The 24,642-nt window shown below is 42.0% G+C and overlaps 1 protein-coding gene across 1 annotated transcript in view; it reads right to left on the bottom strand.

The window, feature by feature from the left end:
• Positions 1–24,642, bottom strand: part of SLIT1 (slit guidance ligand 1) — an 899,254-nt gene that overhangs the window by 738,066 nt on the left and 136,546 nt on the right. The window lies entirely within an intron of this gene.

Below are 24,642 nucleotides of genomic sequence, written 5' to 3'. Positions count from 1 at the left end.
GCTTCAGAGTGGAGCTTCAGAGTGGAGCTTCAGAGTGGAGCTTCAGAGTGGAGCTTCAGAGTGGAGCTTCAGAGTGCAGAGTGGAGCTTCAGAGTGGAGCTTCAGAGTGGAGCTTCAGAGTGGAGCTTCAGAGTGGAGCTTCAGAGTGGAGCTTCAGAGTGGAGCTTCAGAGTGCAGAGTGGAGCTTCAGAGTGGAGCTTCAGAGTGGAGCTTCAGAGTGGAGCTTCAGAGTGCAGAGTGGAGCTTCAGAGTGGAGCTTCAGAGTGGAGCTTCAGAGTGGAGCTTCAGAGTGCAGAGTGGAGCTTCAGAGTGCAGATTCAGAGTGGAGCTTCAGAGTGCAGATTCAGAGTGGAGCTTCAGAGTGCAGATTCAGAATGGAGCTTCAGAGTGCAGATTCAGAGTGCAGAGTGGAGCTTCAGAGTGCAGATTCAGAGTGGAGCTTCAGAGTGCAGATTCAGAGTGCAGAGTGGAGCTTCAGAGTGCAGATTCAGAGTGGAGCTTCAGAGTGCAGAGTGGAGCTTCAGAGTGCAGATTCAGAGTGGAGCTTCAGAGTGCAGAGTGGAGCTTCAGAGTGCAGATTCAGAGTGGAGCTTCAGAGTGCAGATTCAGAGTGGAGCTTCAGAGTGCAGAGTGGAGCTTCAGAGTGGAGCTTCAGAGTGCAGAGTGGAGCTTCAGAGTGCAGAGTGGAGCTTCAGAGTGGAGCTTCAGAGTGGAGCTTCAGAGTGGAGCTTCAGAGTGGAGCTTCAGAGTGGAGCATCAGAGTGGAGCATCAGAGTGGAGCATCAGAGTGGAGCATCAGAGTGGAGCATCAGAGTGGAGCTTCAGAGTGGAGCTTCAGAGTGGAGCTTCAGAGTGGAGCTTCAGAGTGGAGCTTCAGAGTGGAGCTTCAGAGTGGAGCTTCAGAGTGGAGCTTCAGAGTGCAGATTCAGAGTGCAGATTCAGAGTGGAGCTTCAGAGTGCAGAGTGGAGCTTCAGAGTGCAGAGTGGAGCTTCAGAGTGCAGATTCAGAGTGGAGCTTCAGAGTGCAGAGTGGAGCTTCAGAGTGCAGAGTGGAGCTTCAGAGTGCAGATTCAGAGTGCAGAGTGGAGCTTCAGAGTGGAGCTTCAGAGTGGAGCTTCAGAGTGGAGCTTCAGAGTGGAGCTTCAGAGTGGAGCTTCAGAGTGCAGCTTCAGAGTGCAGAGTGGAGCTTCAGAGTGCAGCTTCAGAGTGCAGAGTGGAGCTTCAGAGTGCAGAGTGGAGCTTCAGAGTGCAGAGTGGAGCTTCAGAGTGCAGAGTGGAGCTTCAGAGTGGAGCTTCAGAGTGGAGCTTCAGAGTGGAGCTTCAGAGTGCAGATTCAGAGTGCAGATTCAGAGTGGAGCTTCAGAGTGGAGCTTCAGAGTGCAGATTCAGAGTGGAGCTTCAGAGTGGAGCTTCAGAGTGCAGATTCAGAGTGCAGATTCAGAGTGGAGCTTCAGAGTGCAGAGTGGAGCTTCAGAGTGCAGATTCAGAGTGGAGCTTCAGAGTGCAGATTCAGAGTGGAGCTTCAGAGTGCAGATTCAGAGTGGAGCTTCAGAGTGCAGATTCAGAGTGGAGCTTCAGAGTGCAGATTCAGAGTGGAGATTCAGAGTGCAGATTCAGAGTGGAGATTCAGAGTGGAGCTTCAGAGTGGAGATTCAGAGTGGAGCTTCAGAGTGCAGAGTGGAGCTGCAGATTCAGAGTGGAGCTGCAGAGTGCAGATTCAGAGTGCAGAGTGGAGCTTCAGAGTGCAGATTCAGAGTGCAGAGTGGAGCTTCAGAGTGCAGATTCAGAGTGCAGATTCAGAGTGGAGCTTCAGAGTGCAGAGTGGAGCTTCAGAGTGCAGATTCAGAGTGGAGCTTCAGAGTGCAGATTCAGAGTGGAGCTTCAGAGTGCAGATTCAGAGTGGAGCTTCAGAGTGCAGATTCAGAGTGGAGCTTCAGAGTGCAGATTCAGAGAGGAGCTTCAGAGTGCAGATTCAGAGTGGAGCTTCAGAGTGGAGCTTCAGAGTGGAGCTTCAGAGTGGAGATTCAGAGTGGAGCTTCAGAGTGCAGAGTGGAGCTGCAGATTCAGAGTGGAGCTGCAGAGTGCAGATTCAGAGTGCAGAGTGGAGCTTCAGAGTGCAGATTCAGAGTGCAGAGTGGAGCTTCAGAGTGCAGATTCAGAGTGCAGATTCAGAGTGCAGATTCAGAGTGGAGCTTCAGAGTGCAGAGTGGAGCTTCAGAGTGCAGATTCAGAGTGGAGCTTCAGAGTGCAGATTCAGAGTGGAGCTTCAGAGTGCAGATTCAGAGTGGAGCTTCAGAGTGCAGATTCAGAGTGGAGCTTCAGAGTGCAGATTCAGAGAGGAGCTTCAGAGTGCAGATTCAGAGTGGAGATTCAGAGTGCAGATTCAGAGTGGAGATTCAGAGTGGAGCTTCAGAGTGCAGAGTGGAGCTGCAGATTCAGAGTGGAGCTGCAGAGTGCAGATTCAGAGTGCAGAGTGGAGCTTCAGAGTGCAGATTCAGAGTGGAGCATCAGAGTGCAGATTCAGAGTGGAGCTTCAGAGTGCAGAGTGGAGCTTCAGAGTGCAGATTCAGAGTGGAGCTTCAGAGTGCAGAGTGGAGCTTCAGAGTGCAGATTCAGAGTGGAGCTTCAGAGTGCAGAGTGGAGCTTCAGAGTGCAGATTCAGAGTGGAGCTTCAGAGTGCAGAGTGGAGCTTCAGAGTGCAGATTCAGAGTGGAGCTTCAGAGTGCAGAGTGGAGCTTCAGAGTGGAGCTTCAGAGTGCAGAGTGGAGCTTCAGAGTGCAGAGTGGAGCTTCAGAGTGGAGCTTCAGAGTGCAGAGTGGAGCTTCAGAGTGGAGCTTCAGAGTGGAGCTTCAGAGTGGAGCTTCAGAGTGGAGCATCAGAGTGGAGCATCAGAGTGGAGCTTCAGAGTGGAGCTTCAGAGTGGAGCTTCAGAGTGGAGCATCAGAGTGGAGCATCAGAGTGGAGCTTCAGAGTGGAGCTTCAGAGTGGAGCTTCAGAGTGGAGCTTCAGAGTGGAGCTTCAGAGTGGAGCTTCAGAGTGGAGCTTCAGAGTGCAGAGTGGAGCTTCAGAGTGCAGAGTGGAGCTTCAGAGTGCAGATTCAGAGTGGAGCTTCAGAGTGCAGAGTGGAGCTTCAGAGTGCAGATTCAGAGTGGAGCTTCAGAGTGCAGAGTGGAGCTTCAGAGTGCAGAGTGGAGCTTCAGAGTGCAGAGTGGAGCTTCAGAGTGGAGCTTCAGAGTGCAGAGTGGAGCTTCAGAGTGGAGCTTCAGAGTGGAGCTTCAGAGTGGAGCTTCAGAGTGGAGCTTCAGAGTGGAGCTTCAGAGTGGAGCTTCAGAGTGCAGCTTCAGAGTGGAGCTTCAGAGTGCAGCTTCAGAGTGCAGAGTGGAGCTTCAGAGTGCAGCTTCAGAGTGCAGAGTGGAGCTTCAGAGTGCAGCTTCAGAGTGCAGAGTGGAGCTTCAGAGTGCAGAGTGGAGCTTCAGAGTGCAGAGTGGAGCTTCAGAGTGGAGCTTCAGAGTGCAGAGTGGAGCTTCAGAGTGGAGCTTCAGAGTGGAGCTTCAGAGTGGAGCTTCAGAGTGTCAAGAGCAATGCCAATAGCTCTAACTTTAACAAAGGCAAAACCATTGCATTGTAAATGCTTGTTTAAGCAGCTGATCCATGCATGGATAAATACAGCTCCTTCCTCGGAGCATCCAACCCACATGGCAAACATCTACCACGTCCACACTCTCGACACATCAGTACTATTAGCCAAATATTAAGCTGATATTGTCTTAATTCCTAATTATGCCTAATTAGGAAGGCATTGTTGGCGGTCGCGGTGTATAGAGGAGATTTATAGTTGACTTAGGAGATTGGATCCCTGCTTGCCATTACGAAAGTCCATTGAGTGGTTCTTCAACACGATTTTGATACAGATGGTGACACCTTTCATTAGAAAAACCGGGAGGGTGCTCTTCTAATCTGACGGGGAGGTTACTGTACCTGGAACATTGAGACACCTACATGGTGTTTGAGACCCCGTATGCTGACACTTTGTGGCGCCTTGCCACAATAATGTATAAACCCTGTCCTGAGGAGGCCTAAGAAGAAAAGGCTGAAACGTGGTGACGTCGAAACTTCGAAGGAGGAGTTGTTGTAATTTGAACAATTTGTATATCTGTTAGGTGCCACACTAGAATTAGGTCCATTAGTTCACCTCACCCTAGGTGTGTCCTGTGGACTACCTCCAAGTGGTTTACCCTGAAGTACAAGGGGGACACTAGTGAGAATTATTTGTGTAGGGTTATTGTGTTATTTTGTATATATAGATTTGTTCTGTCTTACGATATATGTCATTTTTTGTGTTCATTTCTTTGATCAGGTGCCTCGGTGCATGTGTGTTATAAAAATGTTTTGATATATTTCCTAAAATAATATGAACTTTGGAGAGGGTAATTAAATGTGCTCTTCTCATTAATTGTGCTGTATTTTTTCCTTTTATACCATTTTCTATTGTATAAATGTCATTTCATCATCATCATTGCCTCAGCCTCATTGTCAGTCCCAGTTCATATCCTGTAACAAGCCACTCCAAATGCCAATGGTGATAAATAACACCATCAACTCTCACATTAGGCCAGCTGCTTTAAATGCAAAATACCATATCTGTTCAGCTCTCTGTCTGCACTTATCACTTAATTGCTTATTTCAGCTTTAGTTTCAGAAATCTCTTCTACCTTTTTTAAGTAGCTGGTCCATGCATGGATAAATACAGCTCCTTACTCGGTGCATCCAACCCACATGGCAAACATCTACAACGTCCACACTCTCGACACACCAGTACTATTAACCAAATATTAAGCTGATATTGTCTTAATTCCCTTTGCACCAAAACGTTGAAAGAGAAGCCTGAGCAAGGCAGATTCCTCTTATATCTGCATGAACTCCACTGGCCACTTAGAATATTGATTTTAGTGCCATGAACTTTCTCTGGGTAACCATAGCCAAGGCACAAACCTCTTTGAAACCTGTATTCAGGGGTATAGCTGTCAATGGTTTATCAGGTACAGTGGCACCAGGACCCATAGCTGGGAGAGATCCATTCCACCACAGGTATGCTTTTTTAATGGCCCAAAGGTTGGGGGTAAAGGGCAGGGCCGGACTGGCTACTGGGCGTTTTGGCATGCTGCCGAGCTGGGAGCTGATGTCACTGCGGTGGGGGCTAATTTCATTGATGGGGACCATCAACGAAATCAGCCTCCAGCTCGGCAGCATGCCAAAACGCCCGGTAGCCCGTTCGGCCCTGGTAAAGGGCCTATATGGAATGTTTAAAATACGGCCCAAGGCACCCTTGATACGTCACTACCTGCCTTGATCTACAAATATCTCTGAAACCAATGTTCCATCATCCCTTGAGAGGACCAGAAACTACCATCCAGCAGGAGAAGGCAATGAGCTGCATGTAGCTCATGTGATGTGATGCATGCTGTCTGTTCAGTAAAAGATCATGTCGTTTATGTTTTGTGGAAGTAAAGCTTCAGCATCTGCATAACATATATTGGGAGCTCTCTGCCTGGATGAGATGTCTGAGGAAAAAGCTGTGTAAGTGGCAGGAGAGTGACTTGTAAAGCCGGCTGCTGAAGGAATCGGTGGAGAAAGCTAATCCATGGGAGAACATTTAATGTCATAGTGTTTGCTGGGAGAACTTAGTAGTTTGGGTTTAGAGTGCAAAACTATAAATTGGAACATGAGCGGCAGTGATTTGAATGTGACCAACTGGAAATCAACTCGAAATTAGATTTTTTAGTTGAATGTTTACCTGACTGGACCATTTGGGTAATATTTTGAGTGCGAGATGTATTTTAAATAATTTTGAGGAAATTTCAAGTCATTTTGCATAAATACGCTACAGCAAATTCCACAAATGTCATACACCCCTTGTGATCACACAACTCTGAAAGGGTGTCCTAAAGCAATATATTTACTGGAAGAGTGTGCCACTCATCACAAGGTTTATTAATGCGAGATAGACCCCAGGATGAAACTATGCTGGGTGTGCTCTTTTTACCCCAGAATTTATAGAGGGGTCTGACTGTTTAGGAGAGGTGTGCAATGTAGTCAAAAGCTAGTTTTTGCACCCATGAAATTAAGAAATCTCTCAAAGGAAGTTGGAGAATGGTGAGGAAGGGTTCACTTGGAGTAAAACCTGATAAACATCTGTGGTGAATATGTTTTCTCCTTCCCCTGAGCACAGCCTCTTTACCATCCTTTTGACTGGGCAGTATCAATGTCTCCAAACGTGCCTACTACGTATTGAAACTTTACTCTATTTCCTCTTTTCACTTGTGGTGCTAGGTGCTAATGTGCAACAAGATGTAGTCCTTCTTTTATTATGCACAGTTTAGGATTGGGATTAAAAATCGGCCCGGGCACGCAAAAAAAAAAGTGGCCCACATTTGCATATTGCCTTTCCGCTAAAACACAGCTTTGGTGAAACTTTATTAAAAAAGGGGGGGAGGGGTAAAAAAAATGTACGGATTAGTTTACACTGGTGAAACACACCTTAAAACAAGTGAAGCCACTTCTGCTCAGGCCCCCTGCCCCCGCTCAATATGCATATATTAATGGACTGGCCGAGCGAGAGAAAGGGAGTAACACATCTGCCTGTTGATAACAGGGATGTAATGGACGCCCATCTGCCTCCAGAAAGGCCACTCAGGCACCCACTGGGCCGCTGGCGGTATCCGAACAACGGAGAAACCACGCAAATCGGCGCCCCAGACTGCTCAAAAAAGCAGCCCACAGCTGAACTGGACACCAGCCCCTCGGGCATTGCCCGAGTGCCCGCATTACCAATCCGACGCTGGGTACTGGTAGCGAAAGCTACGTCATAGAGCCCTCTCACGGTACCTCTGTCCGATGCAGAGTCCATCTCCTGGGTGATGAAGTGGCACTGAGTCCATGCGCATTCCTTCTCCACTCTGCTAATTCTGCCAGCAAGGGTCCTAGGCCAATTACAAATTGAACATAGGCCAGAGGCTGATTTCAGGGACGCCACCAAACATTTGGCAGATGTTAATTACTTTTGTTCATTAAGGCTCAGTGGCAGAATCCAAGCTGCCAACACAAGGTTCCAATTCACTGAGCCGCGCCGTAGCCCTCTGCATCAGCCTCTACAGGCCCGCCGCGGATAACAAGTTTTCTGCCTCAGGAAACAGTCCCAAGGATGTGTAATCATCAGGCAGAGAAATACAGAAAGTCTGACAAGGCTATCATTAATGATAGCTTACCTCAAATAGAAGGTTCCTCATAGGAACTGCTCAGTTTGTGTGGCGGATGAGAAATAAATCTCTAAAGCCATAAGATTAAGGGGTTGAAGCTGAATAAACACAGCTGTCATCAAACTAAAAATACGTTTTCACCGGCATTTGTGTACACCAGCAGAAACATATGTACATATATATGTGATATGCACTAGTAGAACTAAACCTGTCAGACTGTTGGTAGATACAACAGGGTGTTTTATATCTATCTATCTATCTATCTATCTATCTATCTATCTATCTATCTATCTATCTATCTATCTATCTATCTATCTACCTATCTATTATATATATATATATATATATATATATATATTCACTGAAAAAAACATAGGTTTCAGGAGTTATATAGTTAGGAATTAGCTTTTACAAAACCTTTGAAATTCACTCAAAAAACGATAAGTTTTAGTGGTGTTATAGTTAGCTGGACATTTTACTCATACAAAACCATTGAAATTGCTCCTATATAGTTAGTTGTACTACCTATATTTCGCGCACCCGCAATCCACTGCTGATGATGTCACATATTAGATCATTCATGACATGGTCAGTGACATCACTGATGACATCTCAAATGACATCACTGATGACATCACTGATGACATCATCCAGTGAATGTGGTTTGCTTCGTTATTTAAATATGCATTATATATATAGCAATTTGCATTGAAGAATGAGTGGATATATATAAACAAATATTTGGATGGAGGATTTAGTAGCAGTGTAATTGACTTTTTACTTGACCAATTTATAATGTCTCACTAAATATAGTGGATAGTGACTAAACTGTGTGTGAATATCTGTATCACTTTGTCAGTTGTTGTGTAAACTGATTCTACAGTTGGTTACTAGCTATGTGAAAGTCTATATTAGTTATTGATTAGTTAACTGAGTATTTGTATGGGAGTGTGAAAGTGTGTGTGGTTCGGTGGGGGGTGTGTGACTGTCCAAAGATGTGTGAATAGTTGATTCAGTAGATATATGAAGTTAAAACTACATGTTCCAACAGTTTGGGTGAGGGAATCTCTTTATGGGTGTGGTGATGAGCAAATATATTTCTCAAAGGTACAGGTCCAACAAACTAGAAAAATAAAAGGCAGTGTATGTGTCAGTTGTATATAAATAAGTATACATAAGACACAATGATTGTGTGAGTGACTGTATGGATAACTGTATACTTGTAATAATGATTTTATAATTCACTAAGAATGACTTACTATCTAAATGAATAGAAGAAGTGGTATTTGTATAAGTGTTTTGCTAAGTAAATATGTAAGTATGATCCATTGTTTGCATAAGTGAGTAGGATGACTTCATATGTGAATAGGATGCGTGCTGTTGTTTAATGTCGATATAGATGTATAAGTATTTTTGATAGTGTTCTATTGTTCATTGACAGCATGTATGAGTGAATCAATAGGTAAGTGATTAGATGTGTGTATACATCTATGAATCACTGAGTGGATTTTTAGATACTTGTATCGCTGTGACAATGGATTTAAATATGATACTCTGTATTTTACAAAGAGTGATGAAAAATTGTAATGGTGTATGAAAAGGTGTATGTGATTGTCACGTGGATGATGTCATCAGTGATGTCATCAGTGATGTCATTTGAGATGTCATCAGTGATGTCACTGACCATGTCATGAATGATCTAATATGTGACATCATCAGCAGTGGATTGCGGGTGCGCGAAATATAGTTAGTACAACTAACTATATAGGAGCAATTTCAATGGTTATGAGTAAAATGTCGAGCTAACTATAACACCACTAAAACTTATAGGTTTTTGAGTGAATTTCAAAGGTTTTGTAAAAGCTAATTCCTAACTATATAACTCCTGAAACCTATGGTTTTTTCAGTGAATTTCAAAGGTTTTTTAAATGCTAATTCCTAACTATATAAGGCCTGAAACCTATGGTTTTTTCAGTGAATTTGCAAGGTTTTTTAAATGCTAATGCCTAACTATATAAGGCCTGAAACCTATGGTTTTTTCAGTGAATTTGCAAGGTTTTTTAAATGTTAATTCCTAACTATATAAGGTCTGAAACCTATGGTTTTTTTCAGTGAATTTGCAAGGTTTTTTTAAATGCTAATTCCTAACTATATAAGGCCTGAAACCTATGGTTTTTTCAGTGAATTTCAAAGGTTTTTTAAATGCTAATTCCTAACTATATCAGGCCTGAAACCTATGGTTTTTTCATTGAATTCACAAGGTTTTTAAATTCTAATTCTATTAGCGGATAACGTTTTTATATATTCAAAAGTTTTTTTAATGCTAATTCCTAACTATATAAGGCCTGAAACCTATGGTTCTTTCAGTGAATTTCAAAGGTTTTTTAAATGCTAATTTCTAACTATAAAAGGCCTTAAACCAAAATATATTTTCAGTGAATTTGCAAGGTTTTTTAAATGCTAATTCTATTAGCGGATAACGTTTAAATATATTAATATCCTAGTGGGACCACCTGAGCAGCCCTAGGGGGTCAGGGTGTTTCTACCCTGCCCCCTTTTTTTGTTCTACACATTTGTTTTTCTGCTTTCTTGTGCCTCAGTCTACTAAGACCCAAGATGGATGCCAACACTTCCTGGTTAGAAGTGTTGACAGCCAATGAGCATACAGCTTTCTCGGGAAGACATACTAATGAACTATTACTGTCTGTCAACACTAGCACAAGATGGATGCCAACACCTCCTGGTTCGAAGTGTTGACAGCCGATGACCATGCAGCTTTCTCGGGAAGGCTAGCTGATTGGCTGCCACTGTCTGTCAACACTCAAAACCAGGAAGTGTTGGCAGCCATCTTGTGCCTTGTTAGAACCAAGGCACAAGAAAGCAGTGAAACAAAGGTGTGAAACTCACAAAGGGGCCAGAGTAGAAGCACCCTGACCCCCCAGACCTGCTCAGAGGGTCCCACAAGGACCCCCAAGGCAAAAAAAAATGTTTTTTTTTTAAAAAGTCGCGGGGTGTACGCGTACGATACGCGTACCCCGCGACTTTAAAAAAAAATAACAATTTTTTTGCCTTGGGGGTCCTTGTGGGACCCCCTGAGCAGGCCTAGGGGGTCAGGGTGCTTCTACACTGCCCCCTTTTTGAGTTCTACACGTTTGTTTTTCTGCTTTCATGTGCCTCAGTCTACCGAGGCACAAGATGGCTGCCAACAGTTTCTGTTTTGGAGTGTTGACAGACATTGGCAGCCAATCAGAATGCAGCTCGCGCACTAGAGGTACGCGTACGGTACGCGTACGTGCGCGTACCGTAAGCGCACGGGTAAGCTCACGGGTAAGCTGCTATAGATATATATTTTTTTTAACCCAAATTACTCAAAATCCTCTGGAGCACATATCTTGAGACATAGCAAAGGCACATCGGGCTACCAGTCCCTACAATTTTGCCAAGTTTGGTGAAAATCCATTCAGCCGTTCGAGCTAAAAGTGAGTTCGACCGCCCAATGGAAATTAACATGGGGAAAACACGTTTTGGGGCCCCCCTTTTATCTCGGCCCCCGCTTGACGAATCCCCCCCAAACTTTCAGGAAAGGACCAGAGCGCCGCGAGGCAAAGTTAAGGAAAAATTCAGCAAGATTCCTCAACCGGCGCCAAAGTTATTCCCAATAGAATGTTGCGATTTCCCTATGGAAAACAATCCTAACTATATATACCTACTGGTGACCGCCAGTATATGTCACCGTGATCAAGCCGTCTGTAGGCGGTGAAACGCGTTGGTAACTGCAAGAACTATGGTGCAATAAATAACTGAAAAAGGAAAGATTTCTCGAGTGCGTTTTCATTGCCTGCGAAGGTATTTTTGGAATTGAATTCGGCAGGGCTCTGCCGAGGAAAACGCACCGGTGACAGAGCGCCAGGGGTCAACCAAGCTGAGCCAAGTTGTGGGATATATATATATATATGTATATATATATATTCCAGCAAGAGAAATCCGAAGAAACAGACATCAAACGAGCCCAGAAAGTCGATTTAGCAGGTAAGGTTTATTCCTGGCAGCTAAGGACGAAGCGTTTCGACCACGTCCGTGGTCTTGGTCACATGACCCACGTCTCCACAGTACATCATATTTAAAGGTACATTGTGATTAGCATGTCATAGACATAAAGAAAACAATAAGTACATGTTTTAACGTCACTTTTAAAAAAAATGAAGAAGTGCATAAATGGGGTTAGTGCATATAAAAATACTAACTGCTGGTTTGGGACATGTTTGGGTTTGTAGATGTCAAATGTAATGTGAACATAGTACATTGGAATGCATCACAATATGTTGTAACGCTGCCTGTCCGTGCGTTGAGAATTGCTATGCATGAGCGATCTTAATCGTGTGACTCGAGGGTCTAGTGCCTTGGTGAGCCATACTGTGCTAGTGATAAGGTGCATTTGTTCCTATTCATACTTATTCATATATATATATATATATATATATATATATGTAAATCAATTTCAGCATTTATCATAATAGGGTGTTATAAGTCACCAATAATTTGACCAGGTGATGGGAGTTGCTAAACAGTTATGAGCATTTACAAAATATATAGGAAAAGATAAATCTTTCAGGTCTGGCAAAACAAACCATTTTCAGAGACTAATTTAAAAAATGAAATAAAAATCGACAAGAAGCACTTCTATCTATCTATCTTTTTTTTATTTACGGAGTCATATATATATATATATATATATATGCCAAAAACTTTTCCTCATCAAAGGAAAAACGGGTCGCACAGCCAGATTTGATTATAACAGCAATCTTTTTTTATTACTAAATATCACAGGGCAATAGCGCAACTGATCTACGCGTAGATCAGTTGCGCTATTGCCCTGTGATATTTAGTAATAAAAAAAGATTGCTGTTATAATCAAATCTGGCTGTGCGACCCGTTTTTCCTTTGATGAGGAAAAGTTTTTGGCATAATTGAGCGGCGTGGGTTCAGCCGCAGGACAACGCACATGCATGAGCGCTGCAGAAATCCCGTGCTGTGAACCAACGTGGAGGTGATATGTATATATATATATATATATATATATATATATATAGCACAAACATTTGCACTTTGTGCTATATATATGTGTGGTTTACTCCCAGGGTTTCTGGCTCATTTTGTGTGTGGAGTTCAGTATTACTCGAGACATAGGTTGTCTTTGTAATTCCTACTGTCTCTATGAAATTAGTGAAATGACATAGTTGAATCAACCATGCTGCCCTTAATTTTCCTATATGTAACAGTGAATCATGTACCTCCCTCAAAATCAATCACCTAATCAATCGAATACGTTTTATTTCCGATTCAGGCAAACAATAAAACATCATCTTAAAACAATAGTACATTTTGGCCACTGGCATAGATTTAACTAATCCATTGTGTGAAATTCTGGTTCATACAATGAAAATTAGAGCCAAAAGATACAACACTGCACAAAAGCAGGTTAAGATAGTGCTCAAGAACAGGCCGAAACCTTTTGACATAGAAACGTTAAATATCCAGGCTGAGAAGAGAGGGCAAGGGACTCAACCGAAGGGGACAGAGGGCATGTGCTTCTGCAGACAATCCTATTGGGTTAAGAAAGTGAGGTGAGACGTGTCTCATTAATCTTAGACTGACAAATCAAAGCAAATAGAACATTAAATTATTCGTATTACAAGGGTCAAAAAGATGTATGCTCAGCTGGTCTTGTGTACTTAATTTTATTTAATTTTTCGGCTTCAAGCCAGCATGCGACCTGGAACCAGTGGCTCCACCGATTACGTATTGTCTGCTCGTGGCTCTGACTAAGTTGAACCTGATGATAGGGGTCATGTGGATGATGTCACCAAGTGCGCCCGTGCACAACAGTAGTGAAGCGTGGCTGTAGAACAGGAGTCCATGGTCACTGTGCCACAGCATATACTGGGAGGATGACCAGCCTGAGACAGCGCACAGGCGTGTTACATTAGTTTCTCTCTTAGCTTCATAGGCTGGGCTTCTTTGCTTGGGTCTTAAGCTGACCGGCTAAGTCCCCCTGCCTAAATAGGTTGGTTTCTGATCCACAGGGTTAATTGAATCACTAGTTTCTAGCACCCTTTAAGGTCATGGAATCAGATGCTGCTTAATTCAGAGGCCTTCTTCTGTTTCTATTGTGTTTATGTGGTTTAACCCCTGTCATTGATTTGTATCTGATTGAAGGTAATTTACTGATATGTTTAAGTCCTAACATCTGGTGACAGGAGGGGTCCTATGTGCTGCTGTTGCAGCATTTTCCCTGCCATGGGCTGGATGCTTCTTCTCAGCTAGGCAATCTGCTAGGGTCCCCTGTGTATTTGTGTCATGATCCAGCCTCTCTTGTTAATCACCATCAGTATTTTTTGTCAGTCCCAGCCCACTCTGATTAACTTTGCAATCATTCCAGATGAGTTAGGATTTTCTATACAGGAGTTTGAAGATTGCATTCCGCAAAATTGAGAAAGACCTGCCCTTCTTCCATTTTGAAAGATGCTGGATGTGAAAAAGAAGGGCATCGCCTCTTCTTGGTCCTTATCTAACTTTTCACTAGGCCAGGCATACTGTGATGGCAATGCTTTCGAGCAGCAAGAAAGAAATTCTTACTGTTTAATTGCCTTCCAATTGTTACTGTTGTGCTAAACTCAGACATGTGCTGCTTAACTGTTTACACTACTTGCAACTGATAACTCAGAAAATTGCCAATAAAATTCATCGTACTAATGTTAATTTGCCTTGGAATTCAACATGAAAATGCATTTAAAAATACCAGATAGAAAATGGTGCAGAATGCACTAAGCTAACATTTCTATTGACAGAACTTAAGCTAGGCCTTTCTTTTCTATAAAATAGATGCTTTTAGGAAAATGCTGAGCTCTGCGTGTATATTCAATAGATTGGCCACAAAACGTGATTAGATACCGTCATAACTGTAGGTTGTGCCCAGCTTATAAAATGTATTATTTTCTTCAGCTACACCTTCTTGTTAAACTAGAACTGAACATCATTGTCACATGTCCGTATAAAATTGAATAGACAGTGTGTTTTAACTTTAAACGTATGCTTATAAGCGAATGACTGCATACCAGGAGATCTGCAAGCAAATTTTCTGTCTTTAGCGTAGTTCATTGTTTCTCAGTAAAGCATTTAACAAGTAAGACTGAACAGTGCAATATTCCTCCCTGGGAACCAAGGCTAGCTTGTCCCAGTTGCACAAATGTTAACATGAAAAGGTACTTTTCTGATAATGGATCGTGAGATTCACATGTTTGCCGTGGGAAAGAAGGAATCAGACCACTTACAGATGGAGGTTGCCTTCTCTTTGGAGCAACATTTTCAGAGCTGAAACATTGTAATTACGTGTTTTCATGTCTTTTATAAAAGTGTGCGTTTCTGGTTAGTCAGAAACCAATTTTTCCCCTGAGCGCCCAACCTTTGGTGCGTTGCATTGCAGCCACTTCTCCTTGCCCTTTTGCTGTGAGCTACTGCTGACGGTGATTGCTGTTGCCTGACACTTAGGTCACAATTTCTTTACCCTACTGCCCTGCCGGGTGCAGCTACTGCTATATCTGTGTTCCTATTTTCCTGATCGACGTTTACTTTGTGCAGTTGCGACTGCAGCTCTATATTAGTGCTTATGGAGAGATGAGACTCTGTTTTAAGAATTATTCTTTATGGGACTGACTTTAGACTTTAATATTGGTGCTCCTCTGATCTTACTCTTTTCCATGAACTCTTTATGGGCTCTGATAGGTTAGGTTTGTAGTAGGTAGTATACGGGTGGTGTAACAATAGCCCCCACAGTGCAGGGGGGGCCTAAGCTCCAGGGAGCCCCTTCTGCCCCTGGACAGAGAGCTCCTGACTGGGTCCAGAGCGTGAGGGCCCCTTTTTTTGTACTTTGCAAAGGGTCCCCTCAAGTTATGTTACGCCACTGTAGAACAAAGACCAATTCCTTTATAGAATGTGCTGTATTTTGCTGTAATGATGACTTTAACCATATTTTTATGGTTTCTGCAATCAGAATATTTAATTTACTAATTGAATAAAAAGACAAAAAGGAAGAATTTACTAATCTCTTAATGAGAAATATAGGTTTTAAAAGTTTCCTAAAACTCTCATCATTGACTGAACTTAAAAGAAATTGATGACAATGATTGATTTGATTTGAGCTGGTTTCCATTCATAGATGATGAAAAGATCTGTCGCATAGAAGAAGGAAGAAAATATAGCGTAGAGGTGGAGTCCATTCTTGCAAGTAAAAAGGTTGAACTTGTACTGGAGAGCATATTTGTACTCTTTCCACGCTATCCTACCCTTCATCACAAACCGTATCATCCTTCTATGGTGCATTTACTCTTTCTTCTTCCTCTGCATGTCTAATGGTTGCCAGCTGCCTGTCCGTCCCTCCAGAACAGTTCTCGGCTGACCCAAATTAGTCACCTGCTACAGCCAGCATGTGCTCTGGTTACTGCTTGCTGGTAGTCCTCTACTGCCCGACCACAACTGTTTTTGCTGGCTGTCTCTTCTATTGTGTCTTAACATAGAATTATTGTTGACATATAATCCATTTCTGTGGCCACTTCCATTTCATATTAGCACATGATGTCACAGATTTGTTGGAGAGCTCAATCATCAGGTTATTCACCACAGAGGTTTTGAGTCCCTTCCTTTCAAGAGATGAGAGCACTTAAGGTAGATTCTGTCTCCTTTCCCTTCTCCACCCACAGCTTTATTATTTTAATCTACGGTTCAGTTTCATATTTTACATATCCATCTGATATCAACCCTTCCTTTTCGTGCAGAACCTATTGATAATCAGGATATATCCACAATTCTTAGCCACTTGCTTGAGTACTTCTTGCTTTGCCTGCATGCTCACCAAATAGTTCCTTCCAAGCTCAAGTTGCATAAAATAGGAGAATGTAAACATAGACATAGGTGGGTGAAACACATTTTGTATTATGAATGGGACTTCTTCTGTTGAATTCTTAGAAAGTTTGCTGGACATTAACTAGTCCCAAAGGGGTTTTCTTACACAGAATCTATTGTGGGGCGGAAATAGCAGTGAGCCAATAACAGTAAGCACTGAACACTCAAATATAATCAAATAATCAGCATAAACAACGGGATAGAAAATCAATTCGTGATTTATTTGGACCTCCCAAATGGGTTACAATCTAAAAATAATTAAAAACAACTAAAACAACCTATTGTGTAAAAGGGTTGAGATATCCAATTCATATGCTAAAAGAAAATCAAAACAATTCAATATACAGAACAAGTCGACGCGGCGTTTCGGTGGCTTTCAATCTTTGCACCTTCATCAGGACAAACATATATTTCACAGAATCTGTAGTGTATTTATAGATTCGAGTCTAATCCGTATCTTCAAACTTTATTCTCTTAGTGTGGATTCGCTTTTGATGATTACGACACACTGGGAAGCTTTTGATTGTGCCTCCACGTTTTCTAATTGCACGGAGGAACCACCGTATAATGGTAAAATCTTTAAAAACTTGTATATTATTGGATCTCCAACTACTAGTGTTTGGATCTGCCGATGTGCTTTCTCAATTATGCACCTCCTTTCTGTGGCTTTGCTATCAGGTCAACAGAATCTTTGATTTCGTGGTCGGCCTCCCTGTTCCTCCGTGCGTCCGCCTTCGTCTGGAATCCAGACGAAGGCGGACGCACGGAGGAACAGGGAGGCCGACCACGAAATCAAAGATTCTGTTGACCTGATAGCAAAGCCACAGAAAGGAGGTGCATAATTGAGAAAGAACATCGGCAGATCCAAACACTAGTAGTTGGAGATCCAATAATATACAAGTTTTTAAAGATTTTACCATTATACGGTGGTTCCTCCGTGCAATTAGAAAACGTGGAGGCACAATCAAAAGCTTCCCAGTGTGTCGTAATCATCAAAAGCGAATCCACACTAAGAGAATAAAGTTTGAAGATACGGATTAGACTCGAATCTATAAATACACTACAGATTCTGTGAAATATATGTTTGTCCTGATGAAGGTGCAAAGATTGAAAGCCACCGAAACGCCGCGTCGACTTGTTCTGTATATTGAATTGTTTTGATTTTCTTTTAGCATATGAATTGGATATCTCAACCCTTTTACACAATAGGTTGTTTTAGTTGTTTTTAATTATTTTTAGATTGTAACCCATTTGGGAGGTCCAAATAAATCACGAATTGATTTTCTATCCCGTTGTTTATGCTGATTATTTGATTATATTTGAGTGTTCAGTGCTTACTGTTATTGGCTCACTGCTATTTCCGCCCCACAATAGATTCTGTGTAAGAAAACCCCTTTGGGACTATTTCCCTCAGCTATTCGAGGCTGCTCCAAAAACACAGGGATTCTCTTTGTCAATCTTAACTCCCCCTCCCTGACATCCGTCACCAGGGGATCCTCCATTTGTTTGAAACTGGACATTAACTAGGACACAGGCAAGCAAGTCTGGGGGGTTTCTTACTTCACTGCCATTCCTATGACCAACATGTCATTTACGACAGAGAAATAATCAGGCATGTCTGCTTCCTGAATGTTATTTAAATAACCTGTAAGTCTTCCATAACTTTTTGTGAGCTGCCTGAAGCATGATCTGGAATGCAACCCAGTCTCCAGACAAAGGTTCCAAGCGTCTCAAAAACATAAGGATTATAGAGTGTTTTGAATGTAAATTTGTTAAGAGGAGGTCTCAAATATGACTTTCACTTGCTATGAACAAAATACATTATGAGATCTTAGTAGCAGTAAAATAATAATGGGACTAAGGTATGTCACAAACAGGACTATCTTGTCTTCTTTCTCACCAGTAATCTTGCGAATATACCCCATTGTCACCTGCATTGAGCATCCCTGGCATACAGCTTTTTAATATGGTATGTTTAGCAATAACTTATGATTGAAGAGATGAAGGGGCGCTTTTGGCTGGTGGTAGTGAGAGAATCAGAGGAAGTGGTCATGGGGTGGGGGCGCCAAAAATTATTGTTACACCGGGCGCCATCGGTGCTAATGCCAGCCCTGCTCCTATGTGTGCTTACTTGGTTTAGTATTCACTATTGTGTGTTTTTTACCAATGTATATGTACATTTGTATACAATAGTATTCCACAAACCTGTTGTGTGTGTTTATTAGTCATTGGTCTAGTTATGTTTCCTTTCCCAGTTTCCTTTCCCAATGTAAGAGAAACTCTTTTGGAGCTTGGGTGTCTGGTGACATTGAGGGAGGGTTGTGTCATGCAGATATCCATTGCTCAGGGAATTTGCACCACAATTCTGCAAAAAATATTTTTGTGCTGACCTTGTGCATGGAAGACCAGAAAATTGTACTTTGATGATGTGACCTCTGGTTTTGAGTTAAACAATGTTACTTTAATTAAACACTCACTATCTCAAAACTTTCCATTACCTCATGGATTTGGTTACACCTCATTGCTATATAATTTGAAGTCAATCATTCTCTTCTTCCCTTCAAGTCTCCTCCTGGCTCGTGTCTAGCTCCATAATCAATTCTTAAATCTTCTTTCAGAAAAAGCCAAAAACTTGTGTTTATGCCAGACTTCTTATTTTCTCTGTGCCCTACAAAAATAGCACTCTCGAATCCATGTGTCTTTTCTATGAAGGTTATTGGACAGTTTGTTCTGTTATACACCGATACTACCTCGCAGGTGCGACTATACCAACAAGGGAAAATCTGTAAAATGTTCCATCCTAGGAATGGAGTTAAACAAGGGTGTTTGTTGGCCCCGCTTTTGTTCTCTTTAGTATCCTGTTCTTGTGAATGTCCTGCCATTATCTTGCCCCCTGCTCAGCCAGTGTGAATGTGGTATGTGCTGCATGGAATGGTGAAGGGATGATGCATATTGGAATGTTGGGTGCATGTGAGGTGAAGTGTGACAGTTGGAGAATGGGCTGAGCAGCAAGCAGGCTGCTCCTGGTGGGGCTGCTTCACTACAACTCCTCTACATGTAACCTACTTCAATAAATCTACTTAATCTACATCCTACCTGCGTGGACCTCATTACTATATTCTCCTTGTACATTAATGACCTCTATGGATCAGTAAGGACAGCCGCTGAGGATATCGGATGATAAATGACTTTAAAATCACAGCTTTATTATATGACAATGACGCAATCTTGATTGCCAAAGCAGTAACTGCCCTGCAAGCCCAACTAATAGCCATGGAAACATACTGTAAAATAAATCAATTAAAAGTCATCAATGGGGAAACTAAACGTATTACAATCAAATCAAACAAAAAGAAAAAATATATGTTCTGTGTAAATGGCTTAATTTTAGAAGATGTGGAATCCTTTAAACATTTGAAGGTAGAAATAAACAAAAAAATTGGTCCTCACATATTCAAACTACTCGCGCAAAAGCATAGGCTTCAGCACATGGCAATACAAGAATGGTAGGGAAACATGGCAATCGTTTCTCCAATCATATTGACAACGTATTTTTTAGGGGTGGGCTGATCTCACCAGTTTCACTCTAAGGAATTCTGTGGAGTTACATGAGGGGGCAGAGTCTGCTTGCCACACTCCTCACACATTTTTTGCGCCAAGAGCTTGTCCGCGCTGTAAAATCAGCATGGAAGGCACTATGTGGCGCACCAAAGGGTGCTGTTTCTTTGCTGCCACTCACATAGATTTTCTACTTGAGTGGCAGCTCTCTCACTGTGAATGCCCACGTTGAGAAAATCGTGCTATGGGAAGCCAATTCTCACTCGTGCATGCCAACTTATCATTGGAGAGCCATGTGCGAGAAAAAGCTTCACCATGCGGACGTTGGCGGAGTTTTGCCATAACTCCTCATTACAAGCAAAACGCGGAGTGTGCAAATTCTGCAAACTCAAGGTAGAGCAGATTTATTGCCCATCCCTTGTCTTTTTAGCAAAAATAGGAAGTCAAATTGCCTACGGTGCAGAACTCTGGGTTTGAACAAGAGTGCTAATCTTGGAGGTCACTTTGAAAGAAAATTCTGGAAAACATTTCTTAACCTCCCAAATATTTTTCCCACCGCTATCCTGCAATCAGATGTGAGTTATACCTCTATGGAAGAAAAAAGCCAGATGGCCCCATGAAATAAGGCCTAAGACTAAGATCATGTCAAAACAACTTGGTGATTGGGCTTGGGACGAACACTTCAAGCTGAACAGTAAATCCTTGTTCATCACTCTCTGGCTCAAAGAAAGAAAGAGGCTCAACTTGGTATTATCCCAGGCCCTGAATAACCTTCAAATGATCTCAACGAGATAAATAAACTTTACAATCATTAAACACTGTGTGCCGGTAGCAAAAGAACAGAGACTGGATGCACTATTAATTTTTTCCTATACTGCCCATAGAGGTTTGTTTGATCCATCGCTGAACACACAGCGGTATCTAACCCTGCTGACAAACCACATAGAAAGGAGGCGTTTGCATTGGCAAAAGGAGGATGTTAAACAAAACTCAGATTAGGAGAAATACTGCAGTCTCTGCTAATTGCATCTGTGATATCTCAGATGACTTGAAGTACCCTTATTAGACTGGCCTCTGTACAGTTCCATAGGATTGAGCACTATTAGTGAACTACCTAAACAAGAACGCTTAGATGAGCTGGCTAGGACCGTAAAGCAATATAACTGGGGCAAGGCCTGTTATGGTTTTTGGATCAATAAAAAGGGCCACCATTTTTAAGACCTTTTTACATTTTTAATCAAGTGTTTACTGGTCCTTTTAAATGTGAGTCTATCTGCTAATTTTAATACCTAGTTCTTAATATGTTACATTGTTTATGTGCCACTTTGCAATTTATGCATTTTTCTTGTGTAAAAGGCAGCCCTGCTCTGCATGTGGATCGAGATCACTGTAAATAAATTCAGATTCAAAATTCTATCACAGAACAGTTTCTTCATAAACTATAATTTTGGTCCCTCATTCCAATATATATTTTCAGAAATTGAGTATTACACACTTGTTTAATTTACTGGATTTTCATGTTTTTATTTTGGAAACGTCTTTTGGTCGAGCTTAGCATTTTCTTGTTTCCAGTCCGTTTTTCTGTAGCAATATATGCCACAGGAATGCAACTTCTGCCTATGTCTTTCAAGGGTGAGCAAGAATGTAGAGTGTTGTGGTAGTGCCCAATCTACAGTGTAGTGTAAAATGGAAAAAGGACCTCCATAATGAAAAATGTGTGTTAGCTTATGATCTCCCCTCAGTGCTTAATTTGCACTGTCTCATCAGGAGGCCACTGCAGCTTGCACCACCCATTGCCCCTGCCAGCACTGCTAATGACAGTACCAAACCAACTACTAAACCTCACACTCCTAGAACTGTGACAATTCGGACTATTTCAGGGCTCCAAAGCTATAAAAACGGCTTGGGCGGCAGGTAATAGTCATTTGTAATGTATATTGAATTAACAATTAGCTGTTGTTGTGTACATCTCTAAATTGGCCAGACACTGCAACCTTCTGGCCGACTGTCACATGCATCGATGTTGACCATTAATTGCTGGTGCCCAGCACCGGAAACCACCAGCTGAAATTGAGCACTGCCTCCCCTTTAGCTGCTGGTTAGCAAATACTTAACTAAATATCTGACTATAAGGCACCACTGCTTCAGCTAGGAACCAATATGAGTTTTTTGTAGTTTATTTCTTTAGTTCTGTTCATCTCGTTTGAGGTGATTTTTTTTCATGAAGGCAGGTGAAAAGTCATGCCTTCAATTAATCAGAATGCTTACAATAATAGGCCACCTTTTTCGCAGGCAGGTAGACTAGTATAATTTGGAGAGGTCTAGGGTAAGTAGTATATGTCAGAATAACCTGGGGAACGACAACCAGAGCCAGAACAAGTTGTTCTTACAGAGTACTGTAACAGGTTCTTCCGGCTCGTTGGTGCCCCGATGTAGCAGCATACACCAATATCGGAGGTACAGATACATTAGATCTGACCATAAACAAGAAGGGTGGTGAGTACAATATCCCTCCTCTCTTTCACTTTAAGAGCCACAAAAGAGCTCTTAACCTACTGGTCCTGATGAAAGCCTCTAGAGGTCCCAAGAGACTGAAATATGTTGACCACCATCACCAGTGCGATAGACCTGTAACTGGGTCTATACATGCACAACTTTGTTTCTAGTTGCTCACATCATAGATCTCAGGAATAAAGTACACAAGACTTGGTGAGAGGAATTTTATTTCACATTTTTTAGCACAAGCACGCCCTCTTTTATTCCTGGCCACTACTGTCAATCCAGTTGGTCTTCCTCCATGCGGCGGTCAGCATACTGAACAAAGGAAAAGACCCAATGATCATGCTGTTACGGTACACAAAGGCAGAGAATCAACATATACCGCCCAACGCCTGTGTCCGTATATGAGGGTTTTTTACAACAATGGTCTCCCATGTTAACTAAGACCCTGGTGACAAAGGACAAGTGGTCCGTTCTCCCCCCATCTTGATTTTGATATGGCAGAATAAGTCATCCTGCCAGGCCTGCTGCACAGATGTATGCAGAGTAAACTTGTGGCTGTGAAAGGGTGGCTGATTTTCTCCCAATAGCATAGATATTGCTAAGAATCTTTGCACGGTGTCTAACCAGCAAAAACACTCCAGCCTATGAGCTGATTAGCTTCAAGCGATTAACTACTTCACAACTATGCTTAAGAGATCTCGCACTTGTTCCCTTACAAAACTCATCAGTTTAATCTAGCCTTCAAAGTGCCTTCTGGGCATTTCCATTTTCTATCATGGGTAATTATTTTCATCAATGAACAGTACATTGGGACTTAAAATGGCACATAAATAAATAATCTTTTTGCTTCAGGTGCCCTCCCATAAACTCTGTCAACACCTGACCTCCGTCTCTCTGTTGTTTTGGCGAGTACTAAATGACTGTGGGCAACAGAGACAGAGACTGCACATTGTCTTAGGACAGCAGCCAGATCAGTTACCTATGGGGCCACGGTAACAGATCAGTAGACGGCAGATGGAATGATTTACATGTCTACCTCATTTCTAGTGATTGCAAGCATATGGGAATGTTGTTTGTGATCATACGCACTATGTGTGATGGTGTCTCCCTGCAGTTACACAGTGCACCAAAACTTGTTTGAGCTTTGGTCCATCAGCTCAGACACAAGTGACAAAGTCAATGAAGGCTCATTGGTGCCAAAGCCCAGTATAGTTCATCTAATTTGCACCTGAGTTCAAACAACAAAAACAAAACATCAACACTACGCACTACCTGAAAGTCAACAGCGCAAAGCTTAAAATAGTCAATTCCATCTTCAATTTGTCTCAGGAGTAGAGGTTTATGTTTATTGGCATGCATAGTGCACAACTGGTAATAAATACAGAAAAATAGCAAAGTGTAAAACAATTTGTTAATATAATGAGAGAAATCTTTGGAGCAAACTTTACCCAGCTGTTGTACAGAATAACCGGGGAGATAGCCTACACATCTTCAGGCAAAACAGACCTCTATGGCCAGACTCACACTTGAGTGAATTTGAAGATTTCAGGAGTACTGCCAATAACTTCATACTAAGTTAAATGTGCCCGTGTGCATCCTGAAGGGACGTCAAGATCACTTAAAATGCACGAGGCATCTCAAATTCGCTCCAGTGCACAAATAACTAAATTTGGTTTACAATGTATGGTCTATCCTTGAAATGATACAGGCAGCTTATATGGTGTGTAGGAACACTTCTTAGGTAACTTAGGTCCCAGGCTGTGATGAAAGTTGCATTATGTTGGCTTAATGAGTGTAATCTTGTAAGTTTTGTGTTACTTTTGTTATGCAAAATTCCTGAAATAAGGCTCTGACACTACATTGCATCATTACACAATGTTTACAGTAAATCATTGATCAAACAGGAACAACACAAATAAAAGAGCACAAGCAGCTTTTGTTTGCAGTGCTCTTGCTTTATTGCATTTTTTAGTTAAAAATGAATCCTCATGTACAGAGTGGACGCAAGAACGCATTTCATGCTAAAATACAGCAGCAAATACCAGGTTTGCAATTTGCAAATTTATGTATATTTTGACAAAAAAAGTAATTTAATTACACAAAAGCAAATAGCGCAATTTTGCACACCACGAGTCCCAATACCTAGGTGGGGATGGAGCATATGGTGCACATGATGGAGTCTTAAGTGAACTAGAGGAAAATAACTTTGTAGTGAGAATAGCCATTTTTGCCTCAAGGTTTATCCGAAGTAAAAACATCATCTGTAGGATTTCTTAATTCTTAACAGAACATCAGTTACAGATTTCTTAATTCTTCACAGCACATCAGTTTCTGTATCCAGTACAAATGCCAGCATTGAGAAAAGGGG

The sequence above is a fragment of the Lissotriton helveticus genome, chromosome 5_1, assembly GCF_964261635.1.
Source record: "Lissotriton helveticus chromosome 5_1, aLisHel1.1, whole genome shotgun sequence".
NCBI classification, from domain to species: Eukaryota; Metazoa; Chordata; class Amphibia; order Caudata; family Salamandridae; genus Lissotriton; species Lissotriton helveticus.
This window is presented reverse-complemented; position numbering and strand designations above follow the sequence as displayed.